This window comes from Bombus fervidus, chromosome 19, assembly GCF_041682495.2.
Source record: "Bombus fervidus isolate BK054 chromosome 19, iyBomFerv1, whole genome shotgun sequence".
Taxonomy (NCBI): domain Eukaryota; kingdom Metazoa; phylum Arthropoda; class Insecta; order Hymenoptera; family Apidae; genus Bombus; species Bombus fervidus.
Genome location: NC_091535.2, coordinates 2,022,709 through 2,042,042, shown reverse-complemented (window position 1 = coordinate 2,042,042; position 19,334 = coordinate 2,022,709). Strand labels below are relative to the sequence as shown.

General features: G+C 43.8%; 2 protein-coding genes and 1 long non-coding RNA gene across 4 annotated transcripts in view; 1 reads left to right on the top strand and 2 right to left on the bottom strand.

Moving 5' to 3' along the window:
• Ubx (ultrabithorax) overlaps positions 1-19,334 on the bottom strand; it is a 468,862-nt gene that overhangs the window by 165,552 nt on the left and 283,976 nt on the right. The gene's annotated exons all lie outside the window — the stretch shown is intronic.
• The window catches only part of Antp (homeotic protein antennapedia), a 327,690-nt gene that overhangs the window by 63,347 nt on the left and 245,009 nt on the right, over positions 1-19,334 (bottom strand). The window lies entirely within an intron of this gene.
• The window catches only part of LOC139996838 (uncharacterized), a 396,216-nt gene that overhangs the window by 331,172 nt on the left and 45,710 nt on the right, over positions 1-19,334 (top strand). The gene's annotated exons all lie outside the window — the stretch shown is intronic.

The window sequence follows — 19,334 nt, the reverse complement described above, 5'->3', positions numbered from 1 at the left end:
GCATCTCCTCGTGAGACCAATAGCTTCGGTTTACGTACGAGGGAACTCGTTAACGAACCGCTTTCCTCCGATTTCTCGCTGAAAGAATCCAACCAAGGGTCGCAGGATAACGAGATGAAAGTAGTCGCGATGAAGTACCTACGTAAATCGAGACTCGAAGGGTTGGCTTCGAAAGGGGATAAAAGTGCCATTATGCTTCCGGTGGGTAGAAATCTTGTTACGGATTTGAAAATTGCTTGTTAATTCTTACGCTGTCCTTTGCACTATTTTTCACTTTTCACAACCAAGCGTGTTCCTTTATTTTTAACAAATTACTTTAGTTTGAAGGAAATGTCGGGAAATTGTCCCCAAAGTTAATTTTGTTTTGTAAGGAGATAATAGATGCACCACAATTTGTTTTGTATTATTTTATTGAATTATTTTGTTCTATTACCAGACTATGTATCATGCATAATTCAATAATTAATATAAAACAAAAAATGGCACGCATAATTCAAAACCATAATTCAGTAAAATAATATAAAACAAAAAATGGCACACATAATTCAAAAACATAATTCAGTAAAATAATATAAAACAAAAAATTATTTTACCTGTTATTATACTACTATAATATATTACTATATTATAAAACTATAATAACTATAATAATAACTACAATAACTATAATTATATTACTATATTATAAAACGAAAGGAACTTTTGGGACGACCAAATATGATGATGCTATCTTAATTTCCTGCGTGAATTCTCCTCGAAAGCTTCTTCATTTAATTATTATTAAAAAGCTTGTTATTAAAGCTTCTTTTAAATGTTGAAATGAAAATGATATTAAAAATCGTAGCGCGGTTGGTCCGGTGCCTAACTACCACATTTCCTCTGAATTCTAACCAATACTCCGCTGGGGTTAGCCATCCACGTAACATTTAGCAATTAAGTTGGAAAAATTTGCCAAATGTCCAAATTGTAAACTACAAATTAAATAACAAAAGAAAAAAAAAAATAAAAAGAGGAGAAAAGATTTAACCAACAAGTGGGAAAGGAAGCCGAGCTGGAAGTTCGAAGGAAACTGTGCAGTGTCCCCGAGGAATAAATTCGAGATCGTTCGGGGAGTCACGTTTTCATATCTCGACCTTGAATACGACTCGTTGTGAAGCAAAAATGAGGCGGAAAAAAAAAGGAAAGAGGCCAGGAGACACCAGCAGCACGGAATTTTTCTTCCCTCGTAAACTGTACCGTTGCCTCTGTTTATCCTTTGTAGCGAGTGAACGGTCCGCGTTCTGGGGAAATCGGGGAAAGTTTGCGCAAGACCATTGTGGGCCTAGGGAGCGAAAAAAGAAAGTTAAAACCTCGTGAGAGCATTGTTGGTTGCGTCACCGGCGGGCTATTCCTCCAACCCTCCCTCTGTCCCCCCTCTTTTCTCTTCTTTCGCCCGGAGCCGACGAGGCCTCGTGTATAATATCAAAATTTATGGCACCGGCCGCTCCGGGGCCTTGCGCTGGCTACGCCGTACCATCGAGCTTCTTCTCTTCAGCACCTTCCGTCCGCTTTGCCTTATTCCCTTTGCCCTTTCCCATTCGCTCTTCCTTACGTTTTGCCGTTCAAGCAGCTATTATCCAAACTGAGATCCTGTTTTCGCTCTAACATTGTGTACACGTAGCTTCTCTCTTAAGCCAACGAGGCTCTATTTATGGACGTTCTGCGAAATAGATTTTATTTTCAAGAACTAAGGTGCCCTCTATTGCTAAATTGTGCTCTAAGCACGAACATGTTTTCTTACGTTTTGAATCATCGACAGGAGTATTCGTTCTGAGGAATTTTCACGCGACCGAGGCTTTTCGATTATACAAGAACAATGACTTTATCTGTTAGCTTTGAATTTCGAAAAATTAGGAAATAAAACGAAGTTGTAAAGACACCGATCTTTGTGAAACTAACTGTAATTCGCCAATGTGACCAGCTCATTTGAGACACCCACTGCTATTTGTGTAATAATTATTTTACATTAATTAAACTCTTTGAAATATACGTATAAACAGAAACTGTTATTTGCCAATGTGACCAGCTCATTTGAGACACCCACTGCTATTTGTGTAATAATTATTTTACATTAATTAAATTCTTTGAAATATACGTATAAACAGAAACTGTAATTCGCCAATGTGACCAGCTCATCTGAGACACCCACTGCTATTTGTGTAATAATTATTTTACATTAATTAAACTCTTTGAAATATACGTATAAACAGAAACTGTTATTTGCCAATGTGACCAGCTCATTTGAGACACCCACTGCTATTTGTGTAATAATTATTTTACATTAATTAAATTCTTTGAAATATACGTACAAACAGAAACTGTAATTCGCCAATGTGACCAGCTCATTTGAGACACCCACTGCTATTTATGTAATAATTATTTTACATTAATTAAATTCTTTGAAATATACGTATAAACAGAAACTGTAATTCGCCAATGTGACCAGCTCATTTGAGACACCCACTGCTATTTGTGTAATAATTATTTTACATTAATTAAACTCTTTGAAATATACGTATAAACAGAAACTGTAATTCGCCAATGTAACCAGCTCATTTGAGACACCCACTGCTATTTGTGTAATAATTATTTTACATTAATTAAATTCTTTGAAATATACGTATAAACAGAAACTGTAATTCGCCAATGTGACCAGCTCATTTGAGACACCCACTGCTATTTGTGTAATAATTATTTTACATTAACTAAATTCTTTGAAATATACGTATAAACAGAAACTGTTATTCGCCAATGTGACCAGCTCATTTGAGACACCCACTGCTATTTGTGCAATAATTATTTTACATTAATTAAATTCTTTGAAATATACGTATAAACAGAAACTGTAATTCGCCAATGTGACCAGCTCATTTGAGATACCCACTGCTATTTGTGTAATAATTATTTTACATTAATTAAATTCTTTGAAATATACGTATAAACAGAAACTGTAATTCGCCAATGTGACCAGCTCATTTGAGACACCCACTGCTATTTGTGTAATAATTATTTTACATTAATTAAATTCTTTGAAATATACGTATAAACAGAAACTGTAATTCCCCAATGTAACCAGCTCATTTGAGACACCCACTGCTATTTGTGTAATAATTATTTTACATTAATTACATTCTTTGAAATATACGTATATACAGAAACTGTAATTCGCCAATGTAACCAGCTCATTTGATATACCCACTGCTATTTGTGTAATAATTATTTTACATTAATTAAATTCTTTGAAATATACGTATAAACAGAAACTGTAATTCGCCAATGTGACCAGCTCATTTGAGACACCCACTGCTATTTGTGTAATAATTATTTTACATTAATTAAACTCTTTGAAATATACGTATAAACAGAAACTGTTATTTGCCAATGTGACCAGCTCATTTGAGACACCCACTGCTATTTGTGTAATAATTATTTTACATTAATTAAATTCTTTGAAATATACGTATAAACAGAATACTATAAGAAGCTTGCATGAATCATAGTAATCTAACTGTTCTTTACCAAATTACCATTCCGAGGTGTATACGTAAAAACATTTAACACGTTGCTGCTTGCGTTTATCGTCCAATTTGGTGCAATCGCTTTGCTTACTTCTAGAGTCTCTTAGTTGCTCAATCTTCAGCTCCCCAATTCTCGTATATTTTATTTCCGCGTCAGAGAGACGAGCTACTTGCAGGCCAGCGAGAGAGGACATTTATCCTGCCAAGGAGCTTCCTTGTTGACAACCGTGTTCCTCTCCGCGAAACACCCTCGTCCTTTCACCGAAATCCCAGCCGTGCTTATTAATAACCGAGTCATGAGAATTGGCGCACATGCGGGACAGTTTGCGTGCCAAGGTAATCAGTATAATGATCAGCGGTCGAATTGACGTATCGTCAAGATAATATATATGACGGCACACGGTGGCAGATGCGTTGCACGACGTGACGTGGTCTAACGCGTCATTGATAGCCTTCCGTACCTCCTATTTCCCCTTGATCGGCTCGTCCCCCTCCCCCTTCCTCGCTCCCTCTGTTTCACTCTATACCGTTCCCCTTCCCAGCAGCCACCCTCCATCAAATTTTCCTATCACCCCCCGTCCGTTCCCTTCATTTCCTGCCTTCGCAACCCTCCCCCACCCCCGATGCCGCGCTGTCACGAACGGAAGGGCCGTAATGCGAGCGAGGGGAACCTCAGCCAACCAGCATCGTGGCTCGTCGGCCTAAGAATTGCGCGCGAGCCGCGCCCAGAGTCGATCTTTTCCTCAAAAAAAAAAAAAAAAAAAAAAAGAAAAAATACAGCATGGCGTTTTTTTTTAACGAATGTCATAAAGCTGGAAGATCGTCGAGATGGCAGATGCTTCCGACGCCTTGAGGAGGAAAATACGGACCGTAGAGCGTTGGGACCTGGATAAGTAACGGTGAGGCCAATTGTATTTTGTACGTCGAAGAGTTAGAAATTCATAGTCGACTAATATCCGTAGGAAATAGATTTTTGTGCTCTTACATCTGAAAACTTTATCTTTATATTACCGAAGTATCGCACGAACACACGTAACTGACCGACGAAGGACGAGGGTTCTCGTATGTAGTCGTTTCTTGTTATCGTTCGTTTTCATTTCTCGCTTCTCGCTACGTATTTTGATGGGCAGAAGAAGATCGCTGCAGCGATAACCAACTAGACCTTTACGAAGACGCGCGAGACGAGTCAATGACTTGATCACTCGATAGAAGAACTTGCTATAATATCAAAATCCTACAATAGGACGTACATCATTTGTAAGGCATAGAACGCTTATAAATGGAAAGAAGTTGGTCGAGATACAAGAAATCAAACCGTAAAGGATAAATCGTTTCGTTTCACGGTTTTTCCACGGTAGATCGATTTCATTTCGAGAGACGAACGATTAATCTACTGTTGGCGCGAACGCAGAACGATCTCGCGGCTCTCTTGATCGAGCGCCAATTATCGGCATTTAATCAAAATGACCGGCCATTAAGGTATCTAGGTAAGCGATCTAGGCTCGCGGACAAACGAGCCGGAGGAATGTTTCCTGGGAAGGCCGTTCCACGCGCAGTGGCGCGGTGGTCGACAGCGAGGAATCCGATCGGCACGTCGATGAAATTTGTTGACGCGCCGGAAGAAAAACGGCATTGTGACGCGCTGTCGAGCGGTCGGCGCTATGGCTGCCTTCGTAACGCAACAAGAACCAACCGACCAATTGCAGCTAACAGTGGAATCCGTGTTTTTGCGTGGACCCCACGGCCCGACCTGGAATCCGCCGCGGAACAATTACAATTAAAGAGCGGTTAGCGAATTACCGAATGACCATGGCACGCGGCGCACCACGCAGCCTGATCGTGCGCCCGCACTTTTCGAGGAAACGGTAATTCTTCCGTCGTCGTTAGTCTTGCAAGGACTCTTGAGAAAGCGCGTGTATCCAGTGGTCGAGCGAGCGAAACTTCTCCCAGTTTCTTTAATCGTCGCGATAGGTGACACGGGTATTTTTGTACTTTTGCTTTTAAGTTGGTATTTGGCATCGAAAGGGTATGTTGATATCACAAACTTTGTTTGACTGAAGATGTTGTGTTGCTGGGAAAATTGATTGGTGAAGTGAAGATATCGTTCCTTGCTTGTGGTAAGATGGCAGTTGACATGTTAACCTCTCTCAGTTTCTTTAATCATCGTGATAGATGACACGAGTATTTTTGTTTTTAAGTTGGTATTGGGCATTGAAAGAGTATGTTGATATCACAAACTTTGTTTGACTGAAGATGTTGTGTTGCTGGGGAAATTGATTGGTGAAGTGAAGATATCGTTTCTTGCTTGTGGTAACATGGGAGTTGGCAGTTGACCTCTCCCAGTTTCTTTAATCATCGTGATAGATGACACGAGTATTTTTGTTTTTAAGTTGGTATTGGGCATTGATAGAGTATGTTGATATCACAAACCTTGTTTGGCTGAAGATGTTGTGTTGCTGGGGAAATTGATTGGAAAAGTGAAGATATTGTTTCTTGTTTGTTGTAACATGGGAGTTGGCAGTTGACCTCTCCCAGTTTCTTTAATCATTATAATAGATGACACGAGTATTTTTGTACTTTTATTTTTAATTTGGTATTGGGCATCGAAAGGGTATGTTGTTATCACAAACTTTGTTTGACTGAAGATGTTGTGTTGCTGGGAAAATTGATTGGTGAAGTGAAGATATCGTTCCTTGCTTGTGGTAAGATGGCAGTTGACATGTTAACCTCTCTCAGTTTCTTTAATCATCGTGATAGATGACACGAGTATTTTTGTTTTTAAGTTGGTATTGGGCATTGAAAGAGTATGTTGATATCACAAACCTTGTTTGGCTGAAGATGTTGTGTTGCTGGGGAAATTGATTGGAAAAGTGAAGATATTGTTCCTTGCTTGTGGTAACATGGGAGTTGAGAAGTTAACCTCTCCCAGTTTTTTTAATCATCGTGATAGATGACACGAGTATTTTTGTTTTTAAGTTGGTATTGGGCATCGAAAGGGTATGTTGATATCACAAACTTTGTTTGGCTGAAGATGTTGTGTTGCTGGGAAAATTGATTGGTGAAGTGAAGATATCGTTCCTTGCTTGTGGTAAGATGGCAGTTGACAAGTTAACCTCTCTCAGTTTCTTTAATCATTATAATAGATGATACGAGTATTTTTGTACTTTTATTTTTAATTTGGTATTGGGCATCGAAAGGGTATGTTGTTATCACAAACTTTGTTTGACTGAAGATATTGTATTGCTGGGGAAATTGATTGGTGAAGTGAAGATATCGTTTCTTGCTTGTGGTAAGATGACAGTTGACTAGCTTTCTTTTGGAATTGACAGAAATGAAATTTACAATATTGGAACGACGTTATCAAGAAAACGGACTCGCAAAAACTTTCATAAGTTGTTTTCAAAAATATCCATATTTACATTTCGCTGAAAAAGCCGAGTTATCTTCCTTGGAAATAATAGCTGCAGACTTCTAAGAAACGAATCGATATTTAGTTTCTGCGACGTCTTTCGCGTGAAAGGAAATTCGAGAAAGGAACGTGGGAAGAAGTTGGCTATCCATGGCATCGCTAATTGTACAGGAGGAACGAAGACCAGCGTGTTGCGTAAACATGCAGAAGTAGTAGCGGAAAACGTAAAAGCGGCCAAACGATTAATTTATTTCCAGGCGATCTACCACGGATTCGTTACGACAATTATCATAAAACTACGAAAAGAGGAACACGCTGATAACGAAAAGAAATTTACTCGCCAAGAAGAATATAAATTAACGATTCAACCTCGCAACGGAAAACAATTTCACCGATTATTCTCGCTGTCTTCATTACGTTAATTCCCGATTTCTCGGATTTTCCCAAACGAAAAAATCTATCGTCAGACGATCGATCGCGTTAAAACAGACCCAAATAGAGTGCGACGGCAGCCACGTGTTACGAAGCAGACGCACCCGTGCCAATAACGATTAATCTTTCAGCGACTTCGATTCCCGCTACCTGTGCAATTTATTCGTTCTTCGATTCGCTTAGCGCGACCGCGTTCGTTTATTTTTACGGGGCGCGGCTTTCGATTTCATCGGGCGGACGTGTTAGCGGAAGATACCCCCCGGGAAACGAAAATCGGGAAAAAAAACCGGATGAAAAATAGTAGGAAAGAAAATAGAATGAATGAAAAAGGAAAAAAGAGGAACGAGGAAAAATCAGATAACTTGGTCGATGTTGGAACGTTTCATCGATAGCGGCGGGAATTTTGATGAATAAGCAGGAATTCGGTAACGAATTTTGGCGGCAGCATTGATCAACCGTTACCGAGGCTATCGTAATGTGACACTCGAAGCGTGTCGCTTGTTGCGGCTGCGGCGTTAATTTAAACGTCACGTTATCTCCGCGTACGTCGCGCATTTTATCATAACGTTCCGGCCAGTCGATGCACCGTTCCAGCGAATTTCGTGTCGCTTCTTGGCGACGTTCAAGGCCTGTCACTAGCCGCTCTCCAATATTTTCTCTGCTAAATTATTCAACGAGTGACCTGTTGTACGTAAACGCGACCGTGCACCCTCTGCCTGCCCTTTAATTCCACTGACACGCGGCTCGTTCGTCGTATTTTACGTCGCTCCTCCTTATCCGATTTTAATATTAATTAAGGCTAGTGTAAATTGTTATTATCTTAAGTAAATTCGTCAGGGGAAAACCATATTTTCTAATTCTCTAGATTTGGGCGCATCATCGTAGAACGACTCTGTGCGAATAATTAACACAGTCGATAATAAGTCCTTGAGAATATCGTTCAAGAAGAACAAAATTATATTTTTAATATTAGCGATAATATTCCGAATTTTGACATACCGTTAAGAAATCATCAGAGTTAATGACCAGAATCTAATTACGAATTTGCAATAAATTTGAGAATCTTCGTAGAAGAAAATTCTTAAATCTTCGCCAAGTCGATAGAAAATAAAGCGAAGTTTAAATATTAGCGACGCGTGATTAGTAAAAACGATTTCGTTTGAAAAATCGGCGAAACGTAAGAATGCCGTCGTGCAGGCGTGCAATTCGCGCGGCTGGATTACACGGTTGCGAGTGTTAGAGCGATAAATTGCGGGAGACGGCCGGCCAAATTAATTAGTTTGCCGGTGAATCAGAACTGCGAATTATATTTAGCGAGACGCGCGACGCTCATTGTTGTCGCGAGCGTCGAATTCCGTGTGCGGCCTGTTCCTCGAGCAAACAAATCCATGATTCGAAACTCGCTGGTTTCGCGAATCGAAGGCTCGTTGAGATTCGGCCGACGGACAGCCGTGGAATTTCAGCCGGCGTTTCTGCCTCTTAGGACCACACCGGTCGCATTCTCCGGCGGATAATTCGTAAAAAGCCAGGCGACGCTCGCGAGACCGGATCTCCGTCGCGTTATTGCGGCAATTCGGTTGGCTTCGCATCGTTTTATCAGCAGCGAGGCTCGATATCTGACGGGGGGCAGCGAGAACCGGGGCACCGCTGTGTTTTTCGCCGGTGCACGTGACACGATCCGCGTACTTGCACGAATGCTGAAATCTACGCTCGAGAAACGACTCAATCGCGGTGGAAAAAGCTCCAGGAAGCTATCGCTCGTTTCCAAACATCGTTGCGAGTTACAGGTGTCGAGGTGGCAGTTTGGACGACGTGCAACCGTGCGCAGGGTGAATAAAAACACGCTGAAAGGATTGCTACGGTTCGCGTCGACGAAGAAGACGAGGAAGGAGAAGGAGAAAAGAAACGGTGAAATACGAGGAAGAACGGGAGTGAACGCGCTCACCTCCGTCGCTTCTTTTTCCGTCGCCTCCGTCGGCGAGGTCTCCTCCTGGTTTCCCCCCTGTGCAAGGGGGTAGCTAGGTTCCCCTGTAGTTTCAGGGCCGTTGCTGCTACGCTGGCCCCGCTTTCCCCTTCTGCCTGGCTTCTTCCCTGCACCGGGGGCCTTGTTGTCCGTGCCCCGGCGCTGGGCTCCGTCGTGGCTGGTTCTTCCCTCCACGCACCGGCACCTCCTCGGGCAGCCCCGTGGCCCTAGTCGTGCTCGTGGTCGTGGTCCTGGCAGACCGAACGTGAACGCGTACAGTCACCGAGCCAGCCAGCACCGAATTATTTGGCCTCGAGTGGAAACGACCCGACACCGTCCACCAAACATGTGTCCTTCGTGGAAACTTACTCTGCTCTACGACGCGAAGCGACCATTCGAGTCCAATCACCATCACACCCTTCTCTCACACGAGCCTGTTCGCTACCACCGTTTCACAGAATCCGCGATCGGCACCGTATTCTCAAATGCGCCTGTCACTTCTCAGTGTTTCTTTACGCCCGCACACTAGCAAAAAACCACTCGACCTACTCGTGTCAACGTTTCGCATAAAATCCCACTGAGTATAAAGAGTCGTGGAACGTATCGCGAGTGCCAGCCACAGCCAAGCCGTCTGCCGATGAATAACAATAAAAAATAAGCGAGCGATTGCCTTAGCGAGTCATGAACCCGACTGGTTCACTCGATAGCGAGGCGAATGCAGCTGGTTGAATCCGCGAAGCCTCTCGATGTAACAGCATCCGCCGGCGACGCGACAGATACGAGAAGATTTTCTGTTGGCCGAGTGGTAGACACACCGCGTCAACTCTCCTCCAGTGACTTCACCGTGCGCTGCCTCAGAGCGTCGTAGGATCGTCTCTGTTAACTGGACGCACTTGCCTCTGTAGAGACTTGGACACACCAGCGGTAGGCTGGATTCAGCGGACGTTCTTTCTTCGGGCGATCATGTCGCACGTGCACACCGTGGTCGCGATACGATCGTGGAGCGTGTGGTTGGAAATGATCGTTGTTCGTCACCGATGACGGAACGATACTCGCGGCGGCATTATTCCGTCGACGATCGACGCGCGATTCAGCTGGTACGGTTGCGTTGGCCAGCGTCGGGTGGGCCGCGCGTTCCTCGATTTTCATGGAAAACCGCGGACCTGGGGCTTGCGCTGCGCGTGTATATCTGAACCGAGAGATGCGACCACTCTGGTCCGCGAATTCCGGCCGTTCGGTTTCGCAGCCTCCGACCGGCGGGACCAGAGCGCCGCGACGCGAGGCGCCCTGTGCACATGCGTTGAGCTACGCTCTTCGTCTATGTCTCTCTCTCTCTCTCTCTCTCTTCTATCTCTGCCCCTGTACACCCGCGTCCGCCGATCTCCTTCTCTCGCTCCTCTCTCTACGCCCCCGTGATCCAACACGACGACGGTGGTTGCGTATATCCAGCCCTCCCTCTTCTTCCTTTTCTCTTTGTCTTCGTCACGCTTCCTCGCTCTCTTTCTCCGCTTTGCTTGCCGTCTTCCTTGTCCGCTTTACACTTTCTCCCGCGAACACAGAATCTCCTCTGTTCTGCCGATGAATCGTATCCTATCGCTGCTGCTTTTCACTCGCTCGTTTCCTATGTACGTACGTCCCTCCCTCGATTCGATTATGCAAGGATCGAGGGTTGCGAACCGCTGTCACGCTGCTTCTTTCTGCGTCAACAAAGGGACGCGTACGCTCGATAACATTTGATCGCCCGTATTCCACACCGGTCGTTACCCGTATTCGTTTCCAACCGGACCAAATAAATTGGACAGTCGACGAGGAAACGGAACGCCTAAGAAACGAACGATGGATCTGGATAACTTTTATTTACGCGCTGAAGAACCAGATTTCAGCAATGTACTTGGCTTTTCAAAGGAGCAAGTTACGTGTCTCTTTCTGGGATATACACATTTGACGAACGCTTTGCTGCGATTTGTTTTCGTTATGCAAATAGAAACTGATCGATCTGTCGGGCAGTTTTCAGTGGAACGTTGGTTGAAACGCGAAGGTTAATCGATTAATTTACTTCGGTTCGCGGCCGATATTTCGCCCGTATCAATTCCATCTTTCATTCGCTTTATCCGCTATAGACGTTATCTGCGACTATACAATTCGTATCAGGGAAAAATAGAAAACATCGACTTTCCCACCGCTCCACCCACATAATCGTTTCCCCTTCTAAAAACCACCCTGTACACGCCGCGGTTGCCCGGCGTGCTTTTAAAAACTGGCAAATTCCGGCCAGTCCAGCTTCGTAAAATATTGCCTCTGAAACTTCGATGTATGTACAAGCTATTTCAAAAAAAAACCAGTGTTACTCCATCGAAACGAGCTTTCGGGCGCGGTAGACTCGTGAAAATACCAGCGAAACGAGAGATTGGAAATGGAAAACGGTGTGGAGTGTGGAGCGATCGGCTCGGCCGACGCACCACGTGCCACGAGCAGGCGTACGCGAATCGAATTGAATGCGAGTCTCTGGAACCTCGGCGAGACGTGCACGGCCTACGAGCGCGAGGATCGCGCGGAAAATCGCAGAAAATCCGTGTTCGGTCCGCGCCAACTCATCGACGGATCCGGCCGTCAATCTTTTCGCGGCCATCGTGAAGTTATCGAGCGACCACTGCCGGCGTATCGCCGACAGAAGCGCGTGGATACTCGCCCTATCCGTAACGCCCTGCCAGGCAGCAAATGATATAAATAAGCGAGCACGCCATCGACGTACAGCCGAGCGTCGATGAAACCACGTTCGATTCACCTGCGTGCAACGCTGATGGAATGGAAACTGATAATTTCGTGCTGGCTGAGGTGGCAGAGGCAGGCTCTTTAGCTTTGTTCGTGAAAAGTTGCAAAATTGTAGGTTAGGTTTGCAGTAATTTTTTAGGAGAATTATATCGAGGAAGCTTTAGAGTTAATATCGGTAGAAAAGTAACAAAAAGCGTTGGTCTGATATGTCATTTTCATGTTTATATATTTTTTTTTAAACGATTACCTTGAATTTTTGTTATAATATCGTACGAATGACGTATCAACCTACAAACACTAGAACTGTTTTATTTCTATTTGCTTGGTTGACGCGGAAGGACCAGACGGGTTATTTTGAAAAGTAGTCACATTAAGTGGAAGATTATATTTCACTACAAGTACAATTGTTCGCGAGTTTCTGGATTTCAAACGAGAATAACCGTATTTCGATGATAGGTTAAAAAACATGGCTGCCTTTAAAGTAACTGAAGCGTATTTAAGAGAAACATCAGGAGAAAGGAACTTCTAATATCAATTTATTCGTCAAACGACATAGACGTCTTGCGAAAAGGACTAAACCTGCAGTCTCGTCTACCGAAGAGTCACCATCGCACGTGTTTCACATATTTCGTCTTACAAGACACACCTATGCACGAAAACGTGACTTTTGAAAACTAATCGCATCAGTTCGAAGATTATATGTCACTAACAAGTACAATTGTTTGCGAGTTTCTGGATTTCAAACGAGAATAACCGTATTTCGATGATAGGTTAAAAAACATGGCTGCCTTTAAAGTAACTGAAGCGTATTTAAGAGAAACATCAGGAGAAAGGAACTTCTAATATCAATTTATTCGTCAAACAACATAGACGCCTTGCAAAAAGGATTAAACCTGCAGTCTCGTCTACCGAAGAGCCACCATCGCACGTTTTCACGTATTTCGTCTTACAAGACACACCTATGCACGAAAACGTGACTTTTGAAAACTAATCGCATCAGTTCGAAGATTACATGTCACTAACAAGTACAATTGTTTGCGAGTTTCTGGATTTCAAACGAGAATAACCGTATTTCGATGATAGGTTAAAAAACATGGCTGCCTTTAAAGTAACTGAAGCGTATTTAAGAGAAACATCAGGAGAAAGGAACTTGTAATATCAAATTACTCGTCAAACGACATAGACACTGTCACGTAGGAGACACAAGAAATTTAAAAAATGATAGATCGTCGGTGATCTCGCGTCGCAATTTGAACGTTTCACAAATGCGGTGAAGAAATTGAACTTTGTATATGGTAATAGAATTTATTATACAAATCCAACAAAGTGACTGTTCAAAGTGTTACAACAGACTGACCTCGAGCGCTTATTTGGGAGGGTTTTTATACCGAGGTTTCGGTCCCCCTGGAGTATATCAGGAACGGCTAAACCGTTACTATTTGGTTATTGTTTTGATAGCTGTGGCATGGAGGATGTTTAGGCTATCGTATTACAGTTTCTGAGCGAGTGACAACACCTTGCAAAAAAGTGCAAACCTGCAGTCTCGCCTACCGAAGGACCGCCATCGCTCGTGTTTCTCGTGTATCGTCTTACAAGGACACGCCTTAATGTGCCTTTGAAAAGTAGTCACATCAATTGGAAGATTACATTTCACTAACAGACACAACTGTTTCCAAGTTTCTGGATTTCAAGCGAGAATAACCGTATTTCGATGATAGGTTAAAAAACATGGCTGCCTTTAAAGTAACTGAAGCATATTTAAGAGAAATATCGGGAGAAAGGAACTTCTAATATCAATTTATTCGTCAAACAACATACACGTTGCAAAAAGGACGTCAGAAAAACCACCATCGCACGTGTTTCACATATATCGTCTTACAAGACACACGTATGCATGAAAACGTGACTTTATGACACGAAACAGGCATACCTGCTGCTATTGAATGAACCTTGGCTAACGACAAACAGTACGTTAATAGAAAGACCGAAGGCAGCCAGCGTTGGTGCCGTTAGAAGCAAAATGGTGAGATTCCTGCTAATAACGTCTCTAATAACTTTAACAACATAACGTCGGTTGCGTATATTCGATGTGATGGAGGTACGAGGCGTAAAATTGCGCTGCGAAACGCGATCGTTTCCTCCGCAAAGCGCGACGAACCGTTGGCACACGGTTGATAGGAAAATTCCCGTGTGCCAAGGCGTTTCTAATTACCAGATGTACATCGTCGTTGTATCACGCTCGAGAGGGAATCAACACTTACCGGCATCACCGTGTACGACGCGTTCGCGTAGGAGAAACGTCAAAGCGCTCTTACCTGCAACAGTTAGAAGAGAAGATTTTGATTAATTAGTGGCGAGCGGTTTGCCAGGCGGCAATTAATTGCCAAGATATCGCGAGATAAGAGGACAGCGTACGCGGAATGCGTTATTAAAGAGTGCATCGCGTTATAAATATTAATCGACGTGTGCTGGCCGCACCGGGTTCGGCGAAATTTCTCTGGGCTATTACTGCACGCACCCGGTTACATCACGTATCGCAACTGTTAATTACTTGTTTAGTTCAAACTAAAATCTTATCTCTCTCTCTCTCTCCCTCTCTCTCTCTCTCTTTCTATCGCCTTGCACGCGGCGTTCCGTTAATTGATCGTCAAATGCGTGACTGCGCCCACGAGTTATAGCCACAAGAATGCGTATCCTTGGCTGCGCCTAATTGAAAACCGTGAACACCTCCGGAACAGTGGTGTTCTGCTTTGGATTTCGCTGCGCGGCGCTGCAAGCAACGAGCGGATCACGTGATGTGTACATACGCTCGTGATGGATTCGACATTTGATATTTCCAATTTGAATAGAATTACCATGTACTTGGTGGTTCGTGTTCGATATTATTCTTGCGTGTTTTGTCAACGAAGATCGTATTATTCGATGGGAAGTAAATCGAATGAATTTTTGTCACAAAGTATAAATATTCTGTTCGTCCATGAAAATAGACCGTAAGTAGCTTTATCTTTTTTTATTGATCGAACCAAAATGAATTGTCTCGGGAATGGCAGTAGAGTAAAGAATGTCAGTAGAGGAGAAACAAGAACGTCTGCTCGTTGTTAATTAATCAATGACGATCGGTAGCCTTCGAGTAACAACGTCCCATGACCTTCCAATGAAAATTACGGCGAAACATCAGCCAGCCCAGCGCCATATTTAAGACGACACGCCCTTCTTCGTCAGCCAGCACAAAAGAAACAGAAGAAGCCATCGTCTCGTGATTGACTCGGGCAATTCGACGAACGATCGCTTTTAATTAGCAGTCGGGACGGTTTCAACAGGATCGAGTTAATACGGCTAATAAATAAGTGGGCCGCGAAGAGCGTATTAGGCGGTGCTAACACGGCGACGGCCACGCTATTTCCGGCCCGACTGGCCGCAGACGAAGAGGAGAGCGCGCGAAGATTTAAAGGGCGGTTCAAAAGCGTTAAATTTTCGGCGGCGCGTAATCGCAGCGCGGATCGCGAGAAATTAACGGGATGCTAAGTTGCGGAGCGCTAGGTGGCAGTCGCGGAATCGCAACGCTGGCTGCCAACGGAAGTTGCACCGTGTACGACCGCGATCCGCAACGAGACCACGAGAACGAGAATGCTGGATGGAAGGAGAAAGAGAGAGAGAGACATCAGACAACGGGCAACGGCCGTGAAACAAAGCAGAAGCCGCTGCCCGTGTAATTGGACTCGCCGGGAGGACGACGATGCTCCCTTTAAGAAGCTGCCAGACTGCCGCGGTTCCCTTCTTTTTCAGCCGCTAATCCAGACTTTTAATCGCTGCTGCGCACGTACTCCGGCTTCAGGGATGTCGCCTTTGCTAAATGTTTCAGATCGATGCCCCAGGAATGTTGATTCCTTCGGATTATTCCCAGCGACGGGATAAATAGACAGCAGGATTAATGGGATGAGAATCTTAAAATGGAATTGGAAAGTCCGTTCCTTGGAAATTAAATTTTACTCCACTCCTGTCTATTATGCCAATTTATATCCTATCGCGCGAAGAAAAATCATAGGTGGGAAGAATCAATGAACTTGCATTGTGCCAACTTCAGTTCAGAACGGAATTTGAATGATTCTGAACGGGATTTCGATGGGTTCTATTAGAAACTTCTGCTGTGTAAACTACAGATACCTACATGAATCATATTCGTGTTGTGTCACACGACTAAACTCCATGGATTTAGGTAAATGAAATTCTACGACAAATTCGATTTCTTCCCGTGCAAAACGCTCCGCATATTCAGAGTTAGAAAAATAACCTTCAGTTTCTATCCATTCTTTACAAGTATATCTTGCATTCTCTTCGTTGCTTAATTTGTTTATTCAGATGGAAAAAATGCCTCTTTACATTGAGAATTTTGGCAGCGCGATAAAAACTACAGAGAACGATATCACGCAGTGGAAAAAATGGCTCGTAGCCCTGCTAATGAACAAAACATAAACTGGTCGTCGAGTAACTCGATAAATAAACTTGTAGCAGCTCGACCCCGACGCCGGAGAGATTACCGCAACGCAAATGGCGTCGGTAGCCCGGTGACCGTCAAAACGGCAGCTGACTGTTCATTCGTCGAGTTACACGACGATCGCACAGCGATAGGGAGAGAGAAAGAGAGAAAAAGAAAAAGAAGGAGAAGGGATAAAAGAAAGAGGGCCAACGAGCTTAGCCAGATCGTCGACTAACACTCGGACGCGCAGACACGCACCGAAGCGGTCCCCTTCGGCAATCAGTGACCTCTTCCTCCTACTTCTTCGCAGGCCAGTCGTATCTCACGATCGTAGATAGGTTCGGTAGTGGTCCGCAAATGGTCGACGCTTGCGTGAGCGTGTGCCAGCAGATCTACGTGACCCAGTTCGCTGACGAATCGCGTGATATCCGTATGGACCATGTTCGGGAGAGCTCGTGTCCTTTTGATCCTCGTAGCCTTTCGCGGAGGCTCGAAACTCGATGCTAGGTTTTTTCACGATTCGACTTTTACAACGGCGGACGATCGTCCGACTGGCGAACTTCCTTTTTCGAACGAGAACCGCGGTACACGTAGGAAGGAAATCGAAGAGGCGAAGAATTCGACAGGCACTTCAAACGATTTATCGCGATCATTGGACGCTTCTTAAGCTTGCATTGTCTGGAAACGTAGCCTAAAGACGGAGCAACGTAATTTTAGGTAGCTAAAAACAGTGGCCAAGATAATACATCTGCCCTCCAGCAAGCCAAACAATGCCCCGTCTTTTGAAACAACAAACCCGACAGAAGCGCTGGAGCATCGAGCATATAGCAAAGGCTACAATCCAGAACGGCCACGCAACGAATTCTTCGTCAGGCATTCGTAGCATACCCCCAAGAATAGAACAGCAAGTGTACGAGTTGCAAGTAGCGAGTCGACACCGGCCGCATCCTGGAATCGAACCTACAGCGAAGTGCCGGACACGCTCTGTCGGTCCGTGGAAGCCGGAAGACCGAGCCCACCGTGAAGCGAGGAAATACGGTGGAGTATCGCGAAAGACGGCCGGTAGGAAGCTCGTTTCCTCGTGGCTGATCGTGGACGTCTCGCGAGCTGTAGTTAGACGCGCGAGGGGGAAATTCAACCCCGACAGAGGCAAACTCTCTGCGGGAGTAACCGGAGAGAAGTTTTGGGCCGGAGAGCGTGACGGGGGTGGAACGAAGGGTGGCATGCCACGAACGGAACGACGCCGAAGGAGGAGCGGAGAACGCGAGAGAGAGAGAGAGAGAGAGAGAGAGAGGTACGCTGGCAGCTAAGGGGGCACGAGGGGATGAGCTAGAGTTGGAGCGATGGCAGAGTATTGATTTAGTGGGTTTCACCGTCTCCTTCTATTTGTCTCTCTCGTTCTACATCTCCGCGTCTCCGGCGTCTCTGCACAAGCTACGAGGGCGCATCGGCTCTCTCGTTGTTTCAGGGCTTCGATTTCTTGCCTTTCGGGCTACAAGCCGTGAGCACTGCCGCTTTTTTCCCCTCTTTTTCTTGTCGTTCAAAGGAAAACGCTCGCTTTTCCGAATGGAAATTGCTTGGATTGAGACGGAATACGTGTTCCTCGTCCCCGATTTTTTAGCAGTGGCTGAGCTCTGTTTTTCTAGCCGCTTTTTTTTTCAGGACGTTTGGGTGGAAAGAGATATGAGATTGAATGGTCCACGCTATTGGATGGTCGTGTGAAACGCAACGCTTGTAGCGAGGCAAATGGTTTTTTTAAGAAAATTCTCACGTTCGCTTCAACACGCGTGTAATATTCAGTTTGAAGAAATATTACGTTAGGAGAATAGTCTGCTTCGTTCTGCCTGGAAATATGCTCGTTATTACATATTAAAATTAGAATAATTAGAATTAGAATTGTAACCTAGTGCCTTCTTCAATTCAATTTCCAATTTTATTCTTCCAGGTTCGTTCGTCGTCTTTTTTAATAATAATAATCAAGTATAATCCATCGTCGATGTTTCTTACGCGACCGAAGGATGAAATACAACGCTATACGTATGCACGTGTGCACTGCGTGTCGAGCATCGTCTCCGCAGATCCTCCAGTCCCTTCCGCGTTTCCGCTTTCAACACACGTAGCCGAACAACGTTCTTCGCTTTGACTCTCTCTCGTCGTGAATAAAATAGAAGCTGAGGATTTCCGTGTTGACATCGGTGCCGATCGTGTCTCGCTCGATTGGACGGAAAACCGACGAAATCACTCTATTTCCGCGTTTTTCTCAAAAAAAAAAAAAAATAACCACAGTCACCCGTAACTATGTCAATCAATTAAAAATTCTAATATTTTCTTAATTTAAGGAAAATTATTCTCAAGAAATATACAAACTTTGAAAAAAATGTACGCTTCGTTCTGAAAATATTCTTCGCACTTTTTATGGAATATTTTCATTATATTCCATATAAATATGGAATATTTAAGAATTCTATAAAAATGTACAATTCTTTAAAGATAAAAGCACGCGGATATTAAAACGCTGCAGCGAGAGATTAAATTAATTGAACCTAACCTAAACCTACTAAGCAGAGAGGATGAATTCCTAACCTCTTTGGTATCATAATTTCTTTACTTATTACATTCTTTCGTTCCAAAATATTTCCATGGGAAATAAAATGTACGATATTTACACGCACGAGGATTAAAACTTAACTTTTGATTCTGTGATTAGAAAAATTTCTGGCAAAG